This window comes from Ursus maritimus, unplaced genomic scaffold, assembly GCF_017311325.1.
Source record: "Ursus maritimus isolate PB19 unplaced genomic scaffold, ASM1731132v1 scaffold_10, whole genome shotgun sequence".
Taxonomy (NCBI): Eukaryota; Metazoa; Chordata; class Mammalia; order Carnivora; family Ursidae; genus Ursus; species Ursus maritimus.
In genome coordinates this window covers 5,122,656-5,141,413 of record NW_024423344.1, presented here as the reverse complement: position 1 = coordinate 5,141,413, position 18,758 = coordinate 5,122,656, and the positions used below count along the sequence as shown (strand labels likewise).

Genomic DNA, 18,758 nt, shown 5'->3' with positions numbered 1-18,758 from the left:
CGGTGGGAGAGGCTGCAGTGGTTCAAATGATGATGATGATGATGATGATGATGATGATGATGATGGCTCAAGTTAAGTTATAGCCAGGAAGATATTGTTGACTGGCTTATCTGAGAAATACTTGTTATAAGAGCAACTGGATATACTGAATGTGAGTTAGATGCAAGGCAAGATGGAATCAAGAATGATGCCTAGGTTTCTGTAAACCATAGGGCAAATTATGGTGCCATTTATCAATTTTTTGGGAGAGTGAAAACTTGAAGGATGGTGGGGGGGTGGGGGGAGGTAAAGAATAAAAAATTCTATTTTGAAATGTTAAGTTTGAGATACCTATTATCTACCCATGTGGAACTGTTGAGTTGGCAGGTGGCTATATGAACAAGGCAGAAGAGAGATAGTAACTGGAGATATGAATTTGAAAACCATGAGTGCACAGATAATACCCAAAATTAAAGGACTGTTAAAAGACCCTCCTTGTACAATGTAAAGACGAGGACCTAGCACAGAAGCCAGGTACACTCTGAAATTAGGAAATCTGATGGAAGAGGAGGAGCTAGCTTCTGAGATCAGAAGAAAATGAGATGGAACAGCATCGAGGTAGCCTGGAAAAGATGCATTTCAAGAAGGAAGTAGTAAACCAAAGTTTAATGGGATGAATTCTGATTCTTAAATAACTAGGCTGCATCACGATATTTTATTTTAGGGACAAATTATAGAAAGCAAATTTTAATATTCCGGCAGAAAGTTAAATAGGTTTGTGATTTAAGAAAATTAGTGACCTTGCCCATTGTAGCCACTTACAAATTTATTGTTGAGTGAATTTTTGAATTAAGATGAAAATAAAGTGTGATTTAAAAATATGATGTCACAAAGTAAAATTATAGGAGCAAAACTAAGCAGAAGTTTATAATAAATAGTAATCATGACTTAAGCAAGATCCCATTACTTATGCAAGATTATTTAAATTAAAAAAGTATTATTTTTTTCAAATGAATGATAGAAGGATCAGATTAGGATTTGCATCTTTTTCTAAAGAATCTTTCTGACTTTACTTTTGAAGCATCATCCATTTATATATATTTTTAGCTTGACATCTGTTTACCAGCATCTGATACTAGTAAACACTGGGCAGAGTATCATTCCACACCTGTATCTAGGACAGCCAGTTGTATGCACATAAACCAAAAGTTCGTCATGTCAGGCCAGTTTCAAACATGCTCCAAGTGCTGAGTTTCCAAGGTAGTGCCCTCAACGTTTTTATTGATTTTCTTTTTTGAACGGAGAGCACATCAAAAATAGTGCAGCTTTGCAAGCCCCTTTCCTTTGTTGAGTCATATTGTAACTAACATCTATTGATAAATACAGAACTTCTGAGCTTGATTCTTTCTTGTAACTTCCCTTCTAGGCACTGCACTAATTACCGGCTTTTTCATAATTTAAATGCAAGTGAATCAAGTGAGGTCCCATAGGGGCCTCAAGCTTGCTTTCTTTTAATACTAATACAGATGATTCACAAATATGGCTGTATTATAAACAGGACGCACCCCTAAGCAGAAAATTTTTATCTTTATTTCCCACCTGGCCACGTTGTATCTAAGGGCCCTGGAATATAAAGAAAATGGAATGTGAAAGCCGAAAGGATATCCTTGGAACCAAAAAAACCCCATCTATATGAAATCTAATATATTGCAATGGCACCGACAGGCTCTCTGATTGTGGCATTATGGGATGGAGGCTATCTGTTATTGAGAGCAGTGCAGAGCAGGTGACCCTGAGAGCTCCCATGAAGGATCTTTGAGCCGTCTCTTCATCTGCCAGCTCTGACTTGATCAATTCCTCTCGTCCTCTGGGCTGCCTGCCCATCACTGTTTTATTACTATTGTCAGCCTGTTACCATGTTTATTGGGAGGAAACCACGAAGAAAATATGAACTGCCCTTCTTGAGGGAGCAGGGTGGGAGGGGAAAATATATCCATTCTTAAATTTAAAGAATTAAGGAGTGTCCTTCACGTTTACATTTAATGACATATTCTTGTAAGAAGTCATTTAAATAGGATTTTCCCTTAGATTATCAACGAACATTACTCTCTGTCACAAGGCACTTAAAAATATATGGTTATAGTCAATATTCTAAAATGATTCCAGTTATTCCATTATTACCTTTTGAATTATAGAAGGAAAGGTCCAAATATTGCAATTAAAACGTCAGTTATATGAATATTGAAGCCTTTTACTGCCTTCTGGAAAGCTTTCACCAAAACACTGCACCAAGTTTTTTAGAACAGGTGTGTAATTAGAAAAGTATGAAGTTCTTTAAATAACAGGTCATCAGTTATCAGTTCTTATTTGCAACTTTATCTCTGCTCGTAGAAGATCTTCACTAAAGTCAGCGGTTTTAAACCATCTCTCGGAAAGTAAAATAAGGTAATTGAATGTTAATAATTTGGTACTGTCAGAAATTGTTACGAATCAAAGGGTTAAAGATAAGAATGCAGCATCACTATTTTAGTTATATAGAATAGTTGCTTTTAATTAGACCCACTGATAAAGCAGAAAATGGTACCAATGACCATCCAGCTAAATTAATATACATAATAACACACCGAATGAGCAGATTTTAGCAGCAAACCTTTCAAATATTCAAGAGCATATCCAAGTTGTGTTTACATGAACCTGAATTGACGAAGCGAGAACTAAAATAGCAAACACACATACTCTGAAGGGCTGACCTGCAGTTTTTCCTGGAGCTCTGCTGGCAGGTACTAACAGAGCTGGAAGCATTGCTTGTTGACCAATTTAATCACTTTGCTTCTGAAGGACCATAGATTAAATCTTGAAAAAGGTCTGAGACAGAACCCTCCCTCCACCGGTCCGTATGTCATACATATATATCAGCACGTCTTCATCCTCTCTGCCTTCTGTCTTTTTCCAGCTTTAAAACTTACTGTAAAGCCCTGCACATTCTAATGGTTAAGCGCTGAGTGGTAAGCAGTCTGCGTTCGAATCCCCACCTTCCCATTGCCATTTACCAGCAGTCTTACAACCAACAATGACAGCTGTTTGCCTCAGTTTCCTTATTGGTGAAATCAGGATATAATGGTATCAACCCGACGGGATTTTTTTGAGAACTAGATGAAGTAATGCACTTCAAGGGTTGGCATAGTACCTCATTCACAGTAACATTTCTGTAAATGTTAGCCATGTTTTTTCCCCCATTATTATTCAGAATCAGACACTGTATTGTAATTATTATTATGTCAGAATCTGGATTGTCTTTTTTTTTTTAAGATTTTATTTATTTGACAGAGAGAGACACAGTGAGAGAGGGAACACAAGCAGGGGGAGTGGGAGAGGGAGAAGCAGGCTCATAGCTGAGCAGGGAGCCCAATGCGAAGCAGAGCTCAATCCCAGGACCCTGAGATCATGACCTGAGCTGAAGGCAGACGCTTAACAACTGAGGCACCCAGGCGCCCCCTGGACTGTCTTTTAACCCAGTTGAAACCACCTACGTAGTAGATAGGCCATTGACTAAATCGACAGGATGAGCGACTTGTAACTACTGTGTGTGCATGTGTCCTCATACACATCCCTAAAGCCCTGGAAAGTTCAGAAGGAAAATTAACAATAAAAACAAACCAAAATAGTTCCCTCTAACTGGTAACATTAAGCGATGTCATATAACAATAAGCAACAATTAACCAAATACCTAAACTTCAAGGAATATTGTGACCGAAATGGTAAAACTATTACTAAGAAAATCCTTTGATAAGCAAATAAGAAAAATGTTAATTTTCTACCAGTTACAGTGATAGCTCTGGCGACACAGAGCTCAGACACACCAAGAGTTTAAAGCCACCCCCGCGGTTCATGTTCTCACTCGAGGGACATGGAAGACAAGGTCTAGGACCTGCACTCCTTTAAATACATCTGTAGAGAATTCTGCAGATGAGACGCACCTTGATAGTTCTACAACTGAGTCCAATTTTTGTACAAGATTTCCAAAGGTTTTCAAAGGCTTATATTAAGTGGTACTGGTATAGATATTTGGAAAGAATGAACTAAAACACTACGATTCTTCTTTCTTCCTAGCTCCTTGAGCACTGAGACCGTGATTTGGACTTATTAACTACATGGTGACGGACAAACAGAAACACAAACAAGCACTAGGCAAAAACAACGTTACATATTTAAATTCCATGCAAAAAAGGGGTACTGACAGAAAAGCCACAAATAGAAATGATGTCTGAAAGGAAGGCACATAGGAGAAGTCTCCGTTTTCTCACGTATACGTACATTTGCCTGGTTCTCTTGCCAATATTTAAATGGTCTTCCCTCACCACAAAATTATGGCAGAAAAAAAGACCAGTTATTTGGACATGGTCATTTGACTCTATTCATTCCTGAGGGTGGGCTGGTGACACTCAGATGGACCCGTTGGACATTTTGGGTTGTCAGCATGGGAAGGGAAGTCCTCGCACTTGAGAGGAGTAAAGGAAAGAGATGGTAAGGAGAAAGATGCTTGGACAGCACGGCATTCGCAAGCAAACAGATACACTGACCAACAGAAAGTTCTAGCCCATGTTGGCGATATTTTATCCTATGCTTCTTCTCTTTCCTCCAATTACCTTTTTGTTTTTACCGGGACAGTCAAACTCCCCCTCAAAGTTGGGTACGTTGGAGTCGTCAAGGGAGTCTGCAGCAGCCTTTGTGCGGCAATAAGCAGGCGGGAGGAAATTAAGTAGAGATTTGGCAGTTTCGAATTCTCATCAACACAGCCTGGCACATTTTCTGACCTGAATTGCTAACCTGTGTGTTGACAAAAACTGATTTTAAAAAATAAGGCAGGGGGCGCCTGGGTGGCACAGCGGTTAAGCGTCTGCCTTCGGCTCAGGGCGTGATCCCGGCGTTATGGGATCGAGCCCCATATCAGGCTCCTCTGCTATGAGCCTGCTTCTTCCTCTCCCACTCCCCCTGCTTGTGTTCCCTCTCTCGCTGGCTGTCTCTATCTCTGTCAAATAAATAAAATCTTTAAAAAAAAAAAAAATAAGGCAGAAGTCACCAAGTCTGTACTTGGTGTGTGTCGACATGGGCTTGGTTCCCCTTTCAACGGAGACCATTATTTTCCATTGCAAACCTCTTCCAACTAAGTACACAGCCTCCGACAGCACGTTCTATCAGTCTTTGGGGCGGCCAAGCTGCTTTCTCCTTTCTGGCAGCACCACCCAGATCCTCCCCCTGCTCTGGGCATCACCACACAGATGTTTTCGACTGGCATAGACACCGACCTACACTGCAAAGGAAGTCGATGCTACTTAACAGCTCAAGTACAAAGCGCTATCGTGCCAATATAGCTTTGTTCTGTTCCTAAGCCAAAGCCCACAGTGTCATCATTCATTCTGACTGTTCTAATAAGTACTTTGTGTTTAAATTGCTGGAAAAACAAAGAGTGACTTTAGCCTCTTCTTTCACACCGGCACTGCATACTGCTTTGAAAATCGTGTATCTTTCCCCTCTTCTTCCCTATCAGCCACGACCCTGGTTCTCCCTTATCACCGCCTCCTCAGCCGCACACCACGGCGTCCTAACCGGTGTGCGTCCTGCCAGGCGGGGCCGTGCAGACCCCTGGGCGGCCACAGGAGACTGTTTGGTTTGGACCACACAGTGTTGGCTGGGGAACTGCCGAAGCCATGAAGACGAAGTGTGGACTCAGAGCCATCATCTTCCGTGGTTTGCTCCCTAGCACTGGTGGGGAGACAGCAGGCGAAGCGGAGGACAGATCCACCCAGGGTATGGATGTGGTGGGGGTCTTACTCCATCACTGTTGACTCTGTTACCAACAGCGAGTGCAGAGATATTTTTTTAAATTTCATTAAATTTGGCTTTGGATTTTTTTTAAAGATTTAATTATTTATTTGAGAGAGAGAGAGTGAGCACAAGCAGGGGGAGGGCAGAGGGAGAAAGAGAAGCAGACCAACCCCCCCCCCCCCCCCCCCCCCCCCCCCGCTGAGCAGGGAGCCCAATGTGGGACTCGATCCCAGGACCCTGAGATCATGACCTGAGCCAAAGGCAGCTGCTTAACTGACTGAGCCACCCAGGCACCCCCTGGCTTTGGATTTTATTTATTAGTCCAAAATGTGAATGTTTCTACCCGGAAAATGAAAATTAACTGTATTTATAAGGCATTGAACGGAACAGCTGTATTTCTTCTCAACAGGACAAAAGAGAATTACAGATGAAGAAGACAGATTTTTTACTCTTTAAGCAGCATATGTCATGGAATGCACTATCAGAAATGTAACAGTGAAATTAAAGAGACCTAGGTTATCCAGGCACTCAGCAGCCCAGCTATAGGACTGGAGTAAGTGTGATGTGGGGTTAAGCAGGCCCAGGGGTCAGGAGTGTTGCTAAGAGAGGTGCTGGGGGTGGTGGGTGAGGGATTCAGGCTGGCGACAGATAGACAGGCATGTGTGAAGGCCTGGGAGGCGGGAAGAGAGTTCTCTGAAGGGCTGGAGGTCAGAGGGGATCCTGAGGCCCCATCATGACACGAAGAAGCATCCCCGGAAGGGGGAAGAGCCCAGGGAGAGAGACTGTGACCAGAGGCTGATGTCACAGTAGCTGGGACTTAGTAAATTGCTTCACTAGACTCCGGTTCTGTTCTTAATCTTGCTTCCAGATCACTTGGCCCAGAGGTCTGTTTCTCACCGGGATTGCATAGGACAAATATTATCGTGCATGTCTTTGAGGGGAAAAAAAGAAAGAAGAGGAGCAGAGAAGGCAGCTATCACAGGAGACCAGCTGGCTGGTCAGAGAGGTGAACAACAGGCCTTCACTGACCACGCTTTGACCCACACGGTTGATTCAAGACTTTTACCTCCCTGTGCTGTTCAGAGAAAGTCTGTTATGCCAAGAGCGAGCTCATTACTTTAAATTTCTCTTCAGTGCTGGGTAGATTATAAGCATTACTATTTGGTACTTTAATTACGATAAACACCATAATTAACACTGAAAAAATTATAAGCCACAAAATCGCAGCAGATTGTCTATAGTATTTCTCTGCACATATGATAAAGTGAAACAATTTTTTCCTCCTTTCAAGGATGTTTTTCTTCTTTTTATTATCCCACAGTCCTATAAGGTCTTGCTGTGTTTATCTGACCGATGAAACAATGAAGCTTTGAAACTTCTACACCAAGAAACAGAAAGGACACCATAAAAGAAACACATTATTATGGCCTTGAACATCTGTGCTGAAGGATACACAAGCTCAAAAATAGTTTTGCTTCAATTGGGACTAACAGACAGGGCTGCCATCTGGGAACTGGAACAAAGATATGCAATCAGGCCCTTGCCCTCCCTCTTTGCTACATGGACTGCTTAACCCTTTGAGTGCCAGGCTCCATTTAGGAGCCCGTGCGCCATGTCATTGTAAAAGTATGACCTTGTTCATTCTGCCGCCGAGTGGAGAAGACAGTATCAAAATAGGCATGCTTTCACTCAAGGACTCTGCATCCTATAATTGTCAGGTTCCCTGTTATTAGTAAAGTGGATAATTTTTATTTACCTCACTGCAGTATTTAAAGAAGTAATCTCCTGTGAAATTTTTCTAAGATGATGAAACTCAAAATTATTTCTGCCCATTAACTTCCAACCAGGAAAAAAATGCACATATGTTTATGCACAGCCTCATATGGCTGGGTCTACACTGAAAAGGAAATCTGGATTTAGATCGTGTTTCTTGCTATCTCCTAGTCCAGCGGAATTGATGCTGCCACTCCTTTACTTATAATTCTACAGTTGATATAACTTACGGTAAAGAACAAAACTCTGGGTGAAGTTGGAAAGAGCCCACTTTTTGGAGGCTTGGAACATGAAGCAGATTCAGGAATTCAACTGATGACTTATTTCCTCTTTTAAAATCATTAGAATCTTCATTCGACACATGAAAAACCTGGGTCCCAGGAAAGTTAAATAACTGGTTTGAGAGTGCTCAGACGAGGACTCAAAATCACGTCCTCCTCACAGAGAAAGTTACATGAGCTAATGCGTGAGAAACACCAAGTAGATACTGGTCTCCATTCGTCCTGGGATGATCAAAGCGGGTAGTTACATGAGAGTGTCCTTTCAGTGCTAATTAGTATTGGAAGTTAGTCCCGCAATTTTATTGTTCAGATCTTCATCTGTGTCCCTAGGCCCTAAAGTAATAGAAAACAGTTGTGATAAACTAAAATCTTATGGCACTGATGTAAAATCTTCAGTTAGCCTCTTCCACATTTGTGGCTTCCCCGAGTTTAGGGGAAAAAAAAAATCAATCAAATGCTATTCCTCTGTGATTTACTTTGGTATCACACAGAGCAAGAAAAATATAACAAATATTATATTATTAATATAACTAATCATTAAATTAGTTAAATGTATTTAAATCAAATTGATTACATTAAATACATTAATAATTAAATCTTAGAGAAAAGGGTGGAAAGCCTATCCCCCAAAGTGCATACATTTATTGTATCTGCTAAAAATACTGTGTTTAACTAGTCTTCTTGCTTCTTCCCTTGCTCCCCTAAAGTCTGTTCTAACAGTAGCCAGATGGACTTTTTAAAAGTTAAGTCAGGGAGTGTCATTCCTGTAGTGAGACGGGGGTCCTTACAATGGCTTACCAGCTCTGCCTGGCTTCTACCCTCTCCCCACGTCCATCCGCCCCACTCAAGGGGACTCTAGCTGCCCCAACACCTGGCACTCAGCTCACTCCCTCCTCCTCTCCTTCTGGGTCCTGCTCTAGGATCACTTCATTGAGGCCTTCCGTGACTACTATATTTTTAAAAATATCCTTTCTCTGGAGCATTAGAATGTCAATTCCTTGAGACTGAGAATTTCATCTGTGTTTTTCACTGCGGGGTCCCCAGTGCCCACATCAGTGTTGAGAGAAGACATTCAATATATTTGTCAATGAACGTGTGAACAGACTGATTTTCAGGTAATTTACAACATTTCAGAGATGTCTTTATGATCATTCCACTGTATCTAGACTAGCATCAGGCACTCAAAAAGTACTCCCTGACGTGCTTCCTGAGTTAAATAGCCTAATACCAAAAAGTGATTTTTCTCATTTTAAAGAAAAGCATGTCTCCTATGACCACTGGAAAGCTTTCCAGAAATGATTAGTTTTCAACGACATATTTAAGTTTGATACTGAAGATTTTGCTCAGTTAAAGACAAAATTTAACATTTCACTTCAAAACTCTTGGGTCTCATGACAGAAAATGAAACATGTTCAGAAAATACTAATTATTGCAAGCTCAGGCTGAGAAATGCAGATGACATGTCTGGTCCCATTCAGAATTCAAGATTTGCTATTTTAAAATATCCTGGTTCTTCTTTTCTTCCTCCTCAAAATGATGTGCCTTAAATTAAATCCCCTTCCTGAAGTCGTTGATGTAGGAAGTGGCCAGGCATTCACCCTTGTTTAAAAACAAAAAGATCTCAATCCGTTGGTGAAGGTGACATATTCTAGTCCCTTCTAGAATGTGAGCCCACCGGGGACCAAAGGCTGGTCTCCTGGCACAATGTGAGCCCTTATATACTACCTCACGAGAATAAATGTCCTGCTGGAGGAAGGGGGGGGGGCATTCTAAGCTTGAACGCTGAGTATTTCCACTATAGGTTTGGCATAAACTGTTAGAATGCTTTCTCCACATTTATTTATATGTTAAGCATTTAATGAGCACACACACGAATCACCGTTCCATTTGCAAACATCTGTAACTTAGTGAAACAGGCCTGTTGGATTTTATATTTTTTAAATAAACTGTACTTAATCTAACATTCATTTAATTTAGTGATGGCCTTTAACAAACCACAACCTGTTTCTTCATGAGTAAATATTTAAACCGGCTCACTGACTTTAAACGTTTCAAAGAGACTGAAGATAAAGGGCCCAGAAATCAGATTTATAGCTGACGGGGTAATGATCAACAGCTACCGTTCTGGGGGCGGGATCAAAGCCCGTGGGCAGCTGCTGCCTCCAGCTCAGGACACCCCTGCCTCCCTGACGTCGCAGGCACACCAGAACTTCTCCAGAGCGTCTCCACGTTCAGGGGACACTGTCACCTGACCAAGTCAAGCCATTTAAACTTTCCTTTTTTTTTCACTTGGAACAGTTAGTAGCTTACAAATTTTTAGCACTTTCATACTGGAGCAAAAGGACGAATGTAGAGTTAAGAAACCTTTTTTTTTTAAAGAAGTTTTGATTTCTAGAACTTGAATGAAACTAGGGCTAAGATAAATATTTGAAATAGCGACATAATCATACAAAGCAGTAGCATTTATAGCACACTTTCCCTCTAAAGAGGTCAACACATTTAAACTGCCCAGCTATTTTTCCCACATCCTTGGGAAAGGAGGAATCTGCCATAACACATTTTTAACCTCTTTGTAGATGACCATTGTTCGCCTCCCAGGAAGCAAATAAACTGAAAGAAGGATTAATCATTTTCTATGGAAAACAGTCTAAAACAATTACAACAGCTTTCTGCTTTCTTAAAAAGATTTTAACAGGGGCGCCTGGGTGACTCAGTCGGTTAAGTGTCTACCTTGGACTCAGGTCATAATCCCAGGGTACTGGGATCAAATCCCACATCAGGCTCCCTGCTCAGCGAGGAGTCTGCTTCTCGAACCTCTTCCCCTCCCCCCCACTTGTGCGCACTCTCGGTCTCAAAAATAAACAACTAAATAAAAACTCTAAAAAAAAAGATTTCAACAAATATAATTTGATTGTCTCCCCACCCCTTTTGTGGGATCCAGAAAGAATAATGAGAACAAGAACTACTGGAAGCGGTGGTATTAGGGACAAACCCTCAGGGGTCAGTCCCTGGGATGCGTAGGTCTGTTTGCGCTAAACTAAATGGCACCGAATCTCAGCAGGTTTGGAGCTCCTGTGGCTGCTTTGTGCGTGTTTGGGACTCCTCCCCAATGGACTGCAGGCTGCCCTTCGGCTTCTTGACATCTCCATCTCTGCCTCTGCTAGGTCCTTCCCTCCCTTCTTCCCTCCACTGTGGCTCCTTCAATTGGCATAGCAATCCTTGTGACAAAAAAGTACATGGATTCCGCGGGAGAGCTGAAAAGGTGTTCCCCTTGGCAGGGAGCTCTCCTGCTGGGGTTCTATGAGGAGACTGGTTGATACCTGTTTCTTCGGTTTCCACATAAGAAATTTTAACCACTGCTGTTTTAGATCCTTTTCCAATATAATAATGAAATTGCATCCTACAGACAAGAAGGAAGGCAGGTCTTAGGGAAGAGCAGGGAACTGTAGAGAGTGCAAGAAGAGAAGATCGATAGTCCCTTAAACCAACAAATCAGTGAGTGCATAGCAGAGGCAAGCTCCCATTCCCACATCAGAGGGGAGGGCTGGCTCTGTAATCCATCAGCCACAAGCCAGGGGCTGTTTTGTCTGTGCTGAATTCTCTTTGATCTCATTGTCTTCTATCCCCTACCCTGAAAGTTCTGTTTAACAGAAAGAGCTAAACTGGTAAGACTCTTGGAGAAGCTCACCTTCTCTGCTGCATTCTCGACTTGCTCAAGGTGCCCGGTGGCACCGTCTGTTTCTGCGACAATCCCCAAGGCCAGGTTCCATCCAGGTAACCCATGGCAGCAGTCCCCTGGCCAGACACTTAAAGTCTTGGCCTGAGGACCAAGGACTACTTGAAAACCGTCAGCCAAGGGAACCCTTCATTAGCACATTGTGGCCTTGTGGCCCCATCCTGCAGAGGATCCAGTGAGTACCCTGGGAAGTCAGGCCACTAAGTATTAGTGCACTCATCACAAGAGCTCTGCTGCAGAAACGATAAACATCCACAGATGGAATAAAAATCACATCATGTTTCCAACACTCCAGGCTTACATGCATCTCTTCGGCATCCCCTCACATGGCCATTTCTCTGATCAGATTCAGTAAACGTGTGAGTGCCCCAGCATGTAGGGTACTGGGTGCTGCAAGAATGCCAGGAACTGGGTGTTTAACCTCACCAGTCTATTGGCTAAAACATGCAGGCAACAGCTGAAGTTTGCTTGTAATTCACCAAACGCAAGATCTTCCTCTGCCTCCCGCTCCGCTTTGAGAGAAAACCTGAAGACTCGTATTGGTACTGATTTCAAACACTCCCAATGTATTTCCTTTTAAATGTGTTGTATTTTCTTTAAAAGAGGTGCTTACCCAGCACACTTACTTTAAAATAACCTTGTAATAATTGCACGTTGAATATGAATCCCTTTGGACACATAAGCTATGGGCACCCATGCACTAGTGCGGAGACAGGGAAGGCTCCCTCCTGCACAGAGAGGCGAAAAGTAACGTGTGTGACCGAGCAGCCTTAAAATCCAACTGGAGCCCATACCCACATGGTGCTTTCAGATCATTAAAATAATACTTAGATAGTGGATGAAAAAAAATTATATCACAAGTGGAAAAAGGAAGCAAAGTAGCATGTACAGCACAATTACACCCATTTTTCAAAAATCAGCAGCGTAGACAGGAAAGGGATGAAAGAAAACCACCGAGATGCTGGTTTTGTTTTGTAAGCTCTAATGTGGGAAATGCTTTGCTTATGGTAGTCTCCCTTCTTTTTTTCTATGAAAATTTAAAAATTATCTTTAATGAGCAGATATTTCTTTTAAAAGCTTATTTTGATGTTGCTTTTATCTGTTACTTAGAAGGTAGTTTCAATTTCCTTTGGAAAAGAATCCTTTTTTTAATGTCATTTATTCCTTATTGGCACAGAGACCTGCTGTTCTTTGAGGCCAGTAAGCCATGTAGAATTCCTAAATAGTTCCAGGCCAACAGCATTCCTGCTTTTCTCCAGGAACCCTTCCCCTCCCCCCAGCGACTTATCTGGTCACTTATCTCTTCGGGATCACGTGGCTTGTTTTACAAAGCCCCCAAGAACAAAGCAAACATCTAGGTTAAACACACTTAAATAAAGCTGTACTCGGATGAAAAACCGCTTTGAATTTTTTCAAAACCATTTGTTCCAACCACGGTATTTGTTCCAAATTAAGTAAACATTGCTAAAAGAAATCATACAAAATCTGCATTTCTTATCAGGCCTAGGACAGGATATAGTTCTTCTAGAATTTCCAGTGTGTTTTTCTCGATTTCCCCTTAATGCTCTAAATGGGTGCACATTTTTAGGAAGTGAAGATAAAGTGATGAGGAACAGAGCCTGGAACAGGGATTTTTATGTAAAGGGTATCTTTTATAATGATCTGCAATTCACAGTGATGTCACTAATCAGCTCTGTGCTCCATGCCCAACCAGTCATTCTCATAAATTAATGCTATTGGTGGCCTGACCAAGAGGTTATGAATGGACTAATCAATTACAGTCACACATTCATCATTATTTTGAGGGGAGGGAAGCTTCAAGCTCATGCTAGTTGGGCATGAGACCTGAGGCCTGAGGCAGTGGGACACAGAGGAAAGAGACCAGCCTGAGTAGGGTTTCTTTGGCCTGGTACTCTAGGCACTCTAGCCATGTGAGCAATCAAACACAAAAATCCACTGCAGCCCCTTTCTAGGTATCCTTCATTGCTCACCTGCCAGTGGGGGTGAAGGACAGCAAGACAAAGATCAAAGCCAGCTGCATCAGGAGATCCTCCCCATGTGGGACAAGTCCCAACCTCCATATCCTCCAAAGAGCACACCTGGGTTGGGGTGGGACTGTAGGAGAGGCAGGGCAGATGCAGTTACCCTTTAGAAGAAAGCAGGCTAGCAGGTAGGTAGTCATTACTGAGCTAACTCTAGGGCTAGTATGTTTCTGGATAGGATTTCATTTGCATTCTATTCAAAATCTGCATGAGATAATAGTCCATGCTCATGGATTGGAAAAATTAACATTGTTAAAATGTCCATACTACCCAAAGCAATGCACAGATTTAATGCAATCCCTATCAAAAATCGAATGGCTTTTTTTTTTTCACAGAAATAGGACAAAACTTCCTAAAATTTGTATGGAACCACAAAAGCCCATGAATGGACAAAGCAATCTTGAGAACAAAAGAACAAAGCTGGAGGTAACATGTTTCCTAATTTCAAACTATATTATAAAGGTATAGTAATCAAAACAGTATGGTATTGGCATAAAAACAGGCATACAGATCAATGGAACAGAATAGAGAGCCCAGAAATAAACCCGCATATAGAAGGTCAATTAATTTACGACAAAGGAGCCAAAAATATACAATGAGGAAAGGACAGTCTTTTCAATAAATAGTGTTGGGAAAACTGGACAGCCACATGCAGAATGAAAGTGGACCACTTTCTTACACCATACACAAAAGTCAACTCAAAATGTATCAAAGGTTTGAATGTAAGACCTGAAACCATAAAACTCCTAGAAAAAAAATAGATGGTAAACTCTTTGTCATTGGTTCTTGCTGATGATTTTTTGGATCTGACACCAAAAGCAATGTTGACAAAAGCAAAAATAAACAGGTAGGACTACATCGAACTGAAAAGCTTCTGCACAGAAAAATAAACCATCAACAAAATGAGAAAGCAACCTACTGAATGGGAGAAGATATTTACAAATCATACATCTGCGAAGGCGTTAATATCCAAAATATATAAAGAACTCATACACCTCAATAGCAAAAAGAAATCTGATTAAAAAATGGGCAGAGGGTCTGAATAGACATTTTTCCAAAGAAGACATACAGATGGCCAACAGGTACATGAAAAGATGCTCAATATCTCTTATCATCAGGGAAATGCAAATCAAAACCACAATGAGCTAACACCTCACACCTGTTAGAATGGCTATTATCAAAAAGACAAGAAATACCAAATGTTGGTGAGGACATGGAGAAAAAGCAATCCTTGTGCACCATTGCTGGGAATGTAAATTGGTGCAGCTACTGTGGAAAACAGTATGGAGTTTCCTCAAAAAAACAAAAATAGGACAACCATACAGCTCAGGAATTCCACCTCTGGGTATTTACCTGAAGAAAATGAAAACATTAACTCAAAAAGATATATGCACCCCATGTTCACTGCAGCATTTTTTAGGACAGCCAAGATATGGGACAATTTAAGTGTCCATCGATGGATGCATGGATAAAGAAAGTGTGATATGTGATCCCAAGGAGAGTTGACAAATGTGGGAAGTTTTCAATTCTTGTGTTTCTGTTAAGTCATTACTTTGGCTTACTTCAGGTATTATATAAATATAAGAAAATGTATTAACATTTATTTAAAATTATTCTTGCTTATCAATACAGACAATATTTTTAAGAGTTGTTTATAGCTTGCTGTAAGCTGCACATTTAGGGCACAATTTACGTGTGTTTTGGGGCAGCATCAGAGGTGGCCTGAGTCATCCCTGCAGCAGAAGTACCTACAGACGTCATATGAGAAGCAAACAATGCCTTGCTATGACCACAAACTTCATTTGGACTCTTGGTGCTACCAGGAAACCCACTATTTTCTCGAATCAACTTCCCTCCCACACTCTGTAATGAGAATCTCAAAGACCTGTGCTTCTCCAGCCTCTGAGTTCCTTGGCTCCTGCCTGACTTGGCAGAACACAATGCCTCCTACTTCACATACATACAAGCCAAGCCTATGAGCCCCTCACCCCCTACCACCGAATGCAGAAGTCCATGTTCATTGCCCCACTCCCCTCCTTCACTGGTTATAGCAGGGAGCACTCCCTCTTTCCAGAGAAGGCCCACCCAACAAATGTGTTTGGGGATCCTTTTCCAGCAATCCTTATAGGACTGATCGTTCTACTGTTCTCTCATATAAAGTAGTCAATCTCTCTCAACAGGACCCTTTCCTTCAACCTGCAAACAAGCAAATGAGTCTCCTACCTCAAAAATGAAATAAAACAAAACTCCTCCATTGCCTGCATATTCCCATGTCGCCTTCACAGACAAACTTCTAGACAATTGTCCATAATCGTCTCTCTTCTTCCCCTTATGTTAGCTTGTCATTTCATTATAATACGGCTTCATTTCCATTTCTCACTAAAATGGTGTTTATCAGCGTCATCATAGACGTCCAGGGTGTGAAGTGCAAAGGAAATTTCCATGGTCAACTGACCCAACTTGCACAGGAGAGGACCCTCTCATACTCTTCTGGCTTCATCTGACTTCCCTGGCCCTTGGTTTGGTCTCTTTTTCTGGCTCATCCTCCTCTAACTGATCCATTAAATCACAGCTCGAAAGTCATGATTCTAGAAAGTCTTCCCCAGTGTTCCTACATCATTATCCATTACACATTCTTAGAGCACCATAGATCCCTCCAGGCACAGGACTGGCCAATCACACTTTTGCATCTGTGTGGGTAGTATCTGAATAGTGTTTAATTTGAAGTAGTTATTTGACAACCCCCCCACTATGCCATAAGCTCCAAGAAGAAAGGGATTGGGGTCTATTTGTCCATCATTGTGTGCCTGGCCCCCAGGAGGCACTCAAATATTTGTTCAACAGCTAAATGAAAAAGGCTCTGTCTCACAGGATGATGGTATTTTACTTGGCCAATCAGATTCTCTCCTCTAGAAGCATGACTGAGAAGTACAGACCAGCCCCTTGGAAGCATGAGGGGAAAGGAGGAGACGTAAACAGAGTCCCGCAGGCTGAGGGAGCATCAGTGGTGTTGACCAGAGCTCAGGGCAGAACTCAGAGCCTCCTGCAGCAGGGGGCTAGAGTCCCCAGGCTCCAGGGCTGCCCCAGGTTCCAAGTAAGGGCTGCCCCCAAGTTCAGGGAAGTTCCAGCCTCTCACTCCTACGTATATCCTTGAAACCAGCCGCATTACTTTTTTTTTTTTTTTTTTAGATTTTATTTCTTTATTTGAGAGAGACAGAGCACAAACGGGAGGAGGGGCAGAGGGAGAGGGAGAAGCAGGCTCCCCACTGAGCAGGGAGCCTGACATGGGACTCGATCCCAGGACCCTGAGCTCGTGACCTGAGGCAGACAACTGAGCCACCCAGGTGCCCCAAACCCCATTACTTGAGGCAGCTTGAGTGGTGTCACTTTCCTACAGCTGAGTCTAAATGAAACAGGAACTCCTCAGCAGGGAAAAATCACTGGAGAAGTAGTTCTTTGTGGATGAGTTGAAATACTCAAAGTAGAAGAAATGAAAACATAAGGCGCCTTACATAATTCCCCCCAAAGACTTCAAGATCTCTTTTGAGGAGATTAGTTGTGCCCTGGAATTATTCCCAAGAACTGTGCCAAAGGCAGCAAACTTTCTTTTACAGAGATAAGGATTAACACTCACTAAAGACCCTGGACTGTTGTTTTGTGATTTGAAAGGCTATTACCTTGCGCACTGCATTTCTGACTTAACAAAAGTAATTTGTTTTTCTTCGCTTTCTAAAGAGTTTCATATATGGAGAAATAGATCTCTACATATAAATTAAACTAGTTAATTTTCTTTTCGAACTGTAACTTACTCAGAGCTTTACAAGACATTGAAAGTTAAATGTGAAAACTATGTTTAAAGTCTAATTTATGACGTCTGAGCTTAGCCAGATCCCTAAAGGCAAAAAATTCCAATGCCTCAGACTTATGACCAGATCATATTAAATTTAAACCGAGTAAATTAAAGAGAAAAAAAATAATCCTAGTACTTTCCAACTCTACAATGGGCAATAGCAGCTACTTTACTAAATCTTTTAATGGTAGTTTGGGACGAAGTGCATGATCTTAATTTGCCTTCTGGACGAAATGATGGCCGAGCGGACCCACAGGCAAGCCCAGGTCACCGCCCTGTTTTAATTGGCAAGAGGACATGTCCTTTTACAGACTGTGTAGCATAAAAGATCTCCTCTATGTTCGATTTTTAGAATTTTTGTTTAAATGATGAGTATTAAAGTAAACAGGGCATCTGGGTGGCTCAGTCGGTTAAGCGTCTGCCTTTGGCTTAGGTCATGATCCCAAGGTGCTGGGATCAAGTCCCGGTCGGGCTCCCCGCTCAGCAGGGAGCCTGCTTCTCCCTCTCCTTCTGCCTGCTGCTCTCCCTGCTCATGCTCTCTCTCTCAAATAAATAAATAAAATCTTTTAAAAAAAGATATACTTCTTTCTTTAGAAAAAAAAGGAATATTAAAACAAACAAAAACTGAATGTATAGTAGATTACATCAGCCAACAGAGGACAGATTAGACAACTTGGTTTTTCTCAGGGAGACAAGAGTGTGGTGACAAAAGCACAATGTTTGGGTTTAGACAGACCTGGGTCAGAATTGTATCTCCACCGTTTCCCAGCCAAAAGGGGAAAGTTTGTAACCTTTCTGGACCTGATCATGGGACAGTGAGAAAATTAAGTAAAACAACAGTTTACCTAATATGACTGATACGTAACATTTGACACTGCATTTGTTAAATGCAATGAATTATTTGGCAAATTCTTGCATATTATAAAGAAGAGGGTTGCCACACATTTTTGTAAAACTTAGAAAGAATCTTTTTTTTTTTTCCTTTGCCTTTCTACTACATCAAATGAAGAATAGAAAGTAATGCATTTGGTAAAGGACATAATAATATGGACTGCAAATTCCATGACATTCTTGGAAACTGTGTGGCCTTATCAATAATGCGATAATTTTCACTTAGTTCAGAGGAGGCTTTTGTCACAGAAAGAAGCAAAAGAACATCAAAGCAACCCTAAAAAGACACATCCATATTGCCAATGCTCCCTAGAAAGCCATGAGCAACCTAGGCACGGGATCAAGCACCTCCTTCCTCCCTCCCAGACTTCGCTGGCGCC

At 41.7% G+C, this 18,758-nt stretch overlaps 1 protein-coding gene across 3 annotated transcripts in view; it reads right to left on the bottom strand.

Annotated features, from left to right (window-relative positions):
• TNFRSF19 (TNF receptor superfamily member 19) overlaps positions 1-18,758 on the bottom strand; it is an 81,451-nt gene that overhangs the window by 38,016 nt on the left and 24,677 nt on the right. The window lies entirely within an intron of this gene.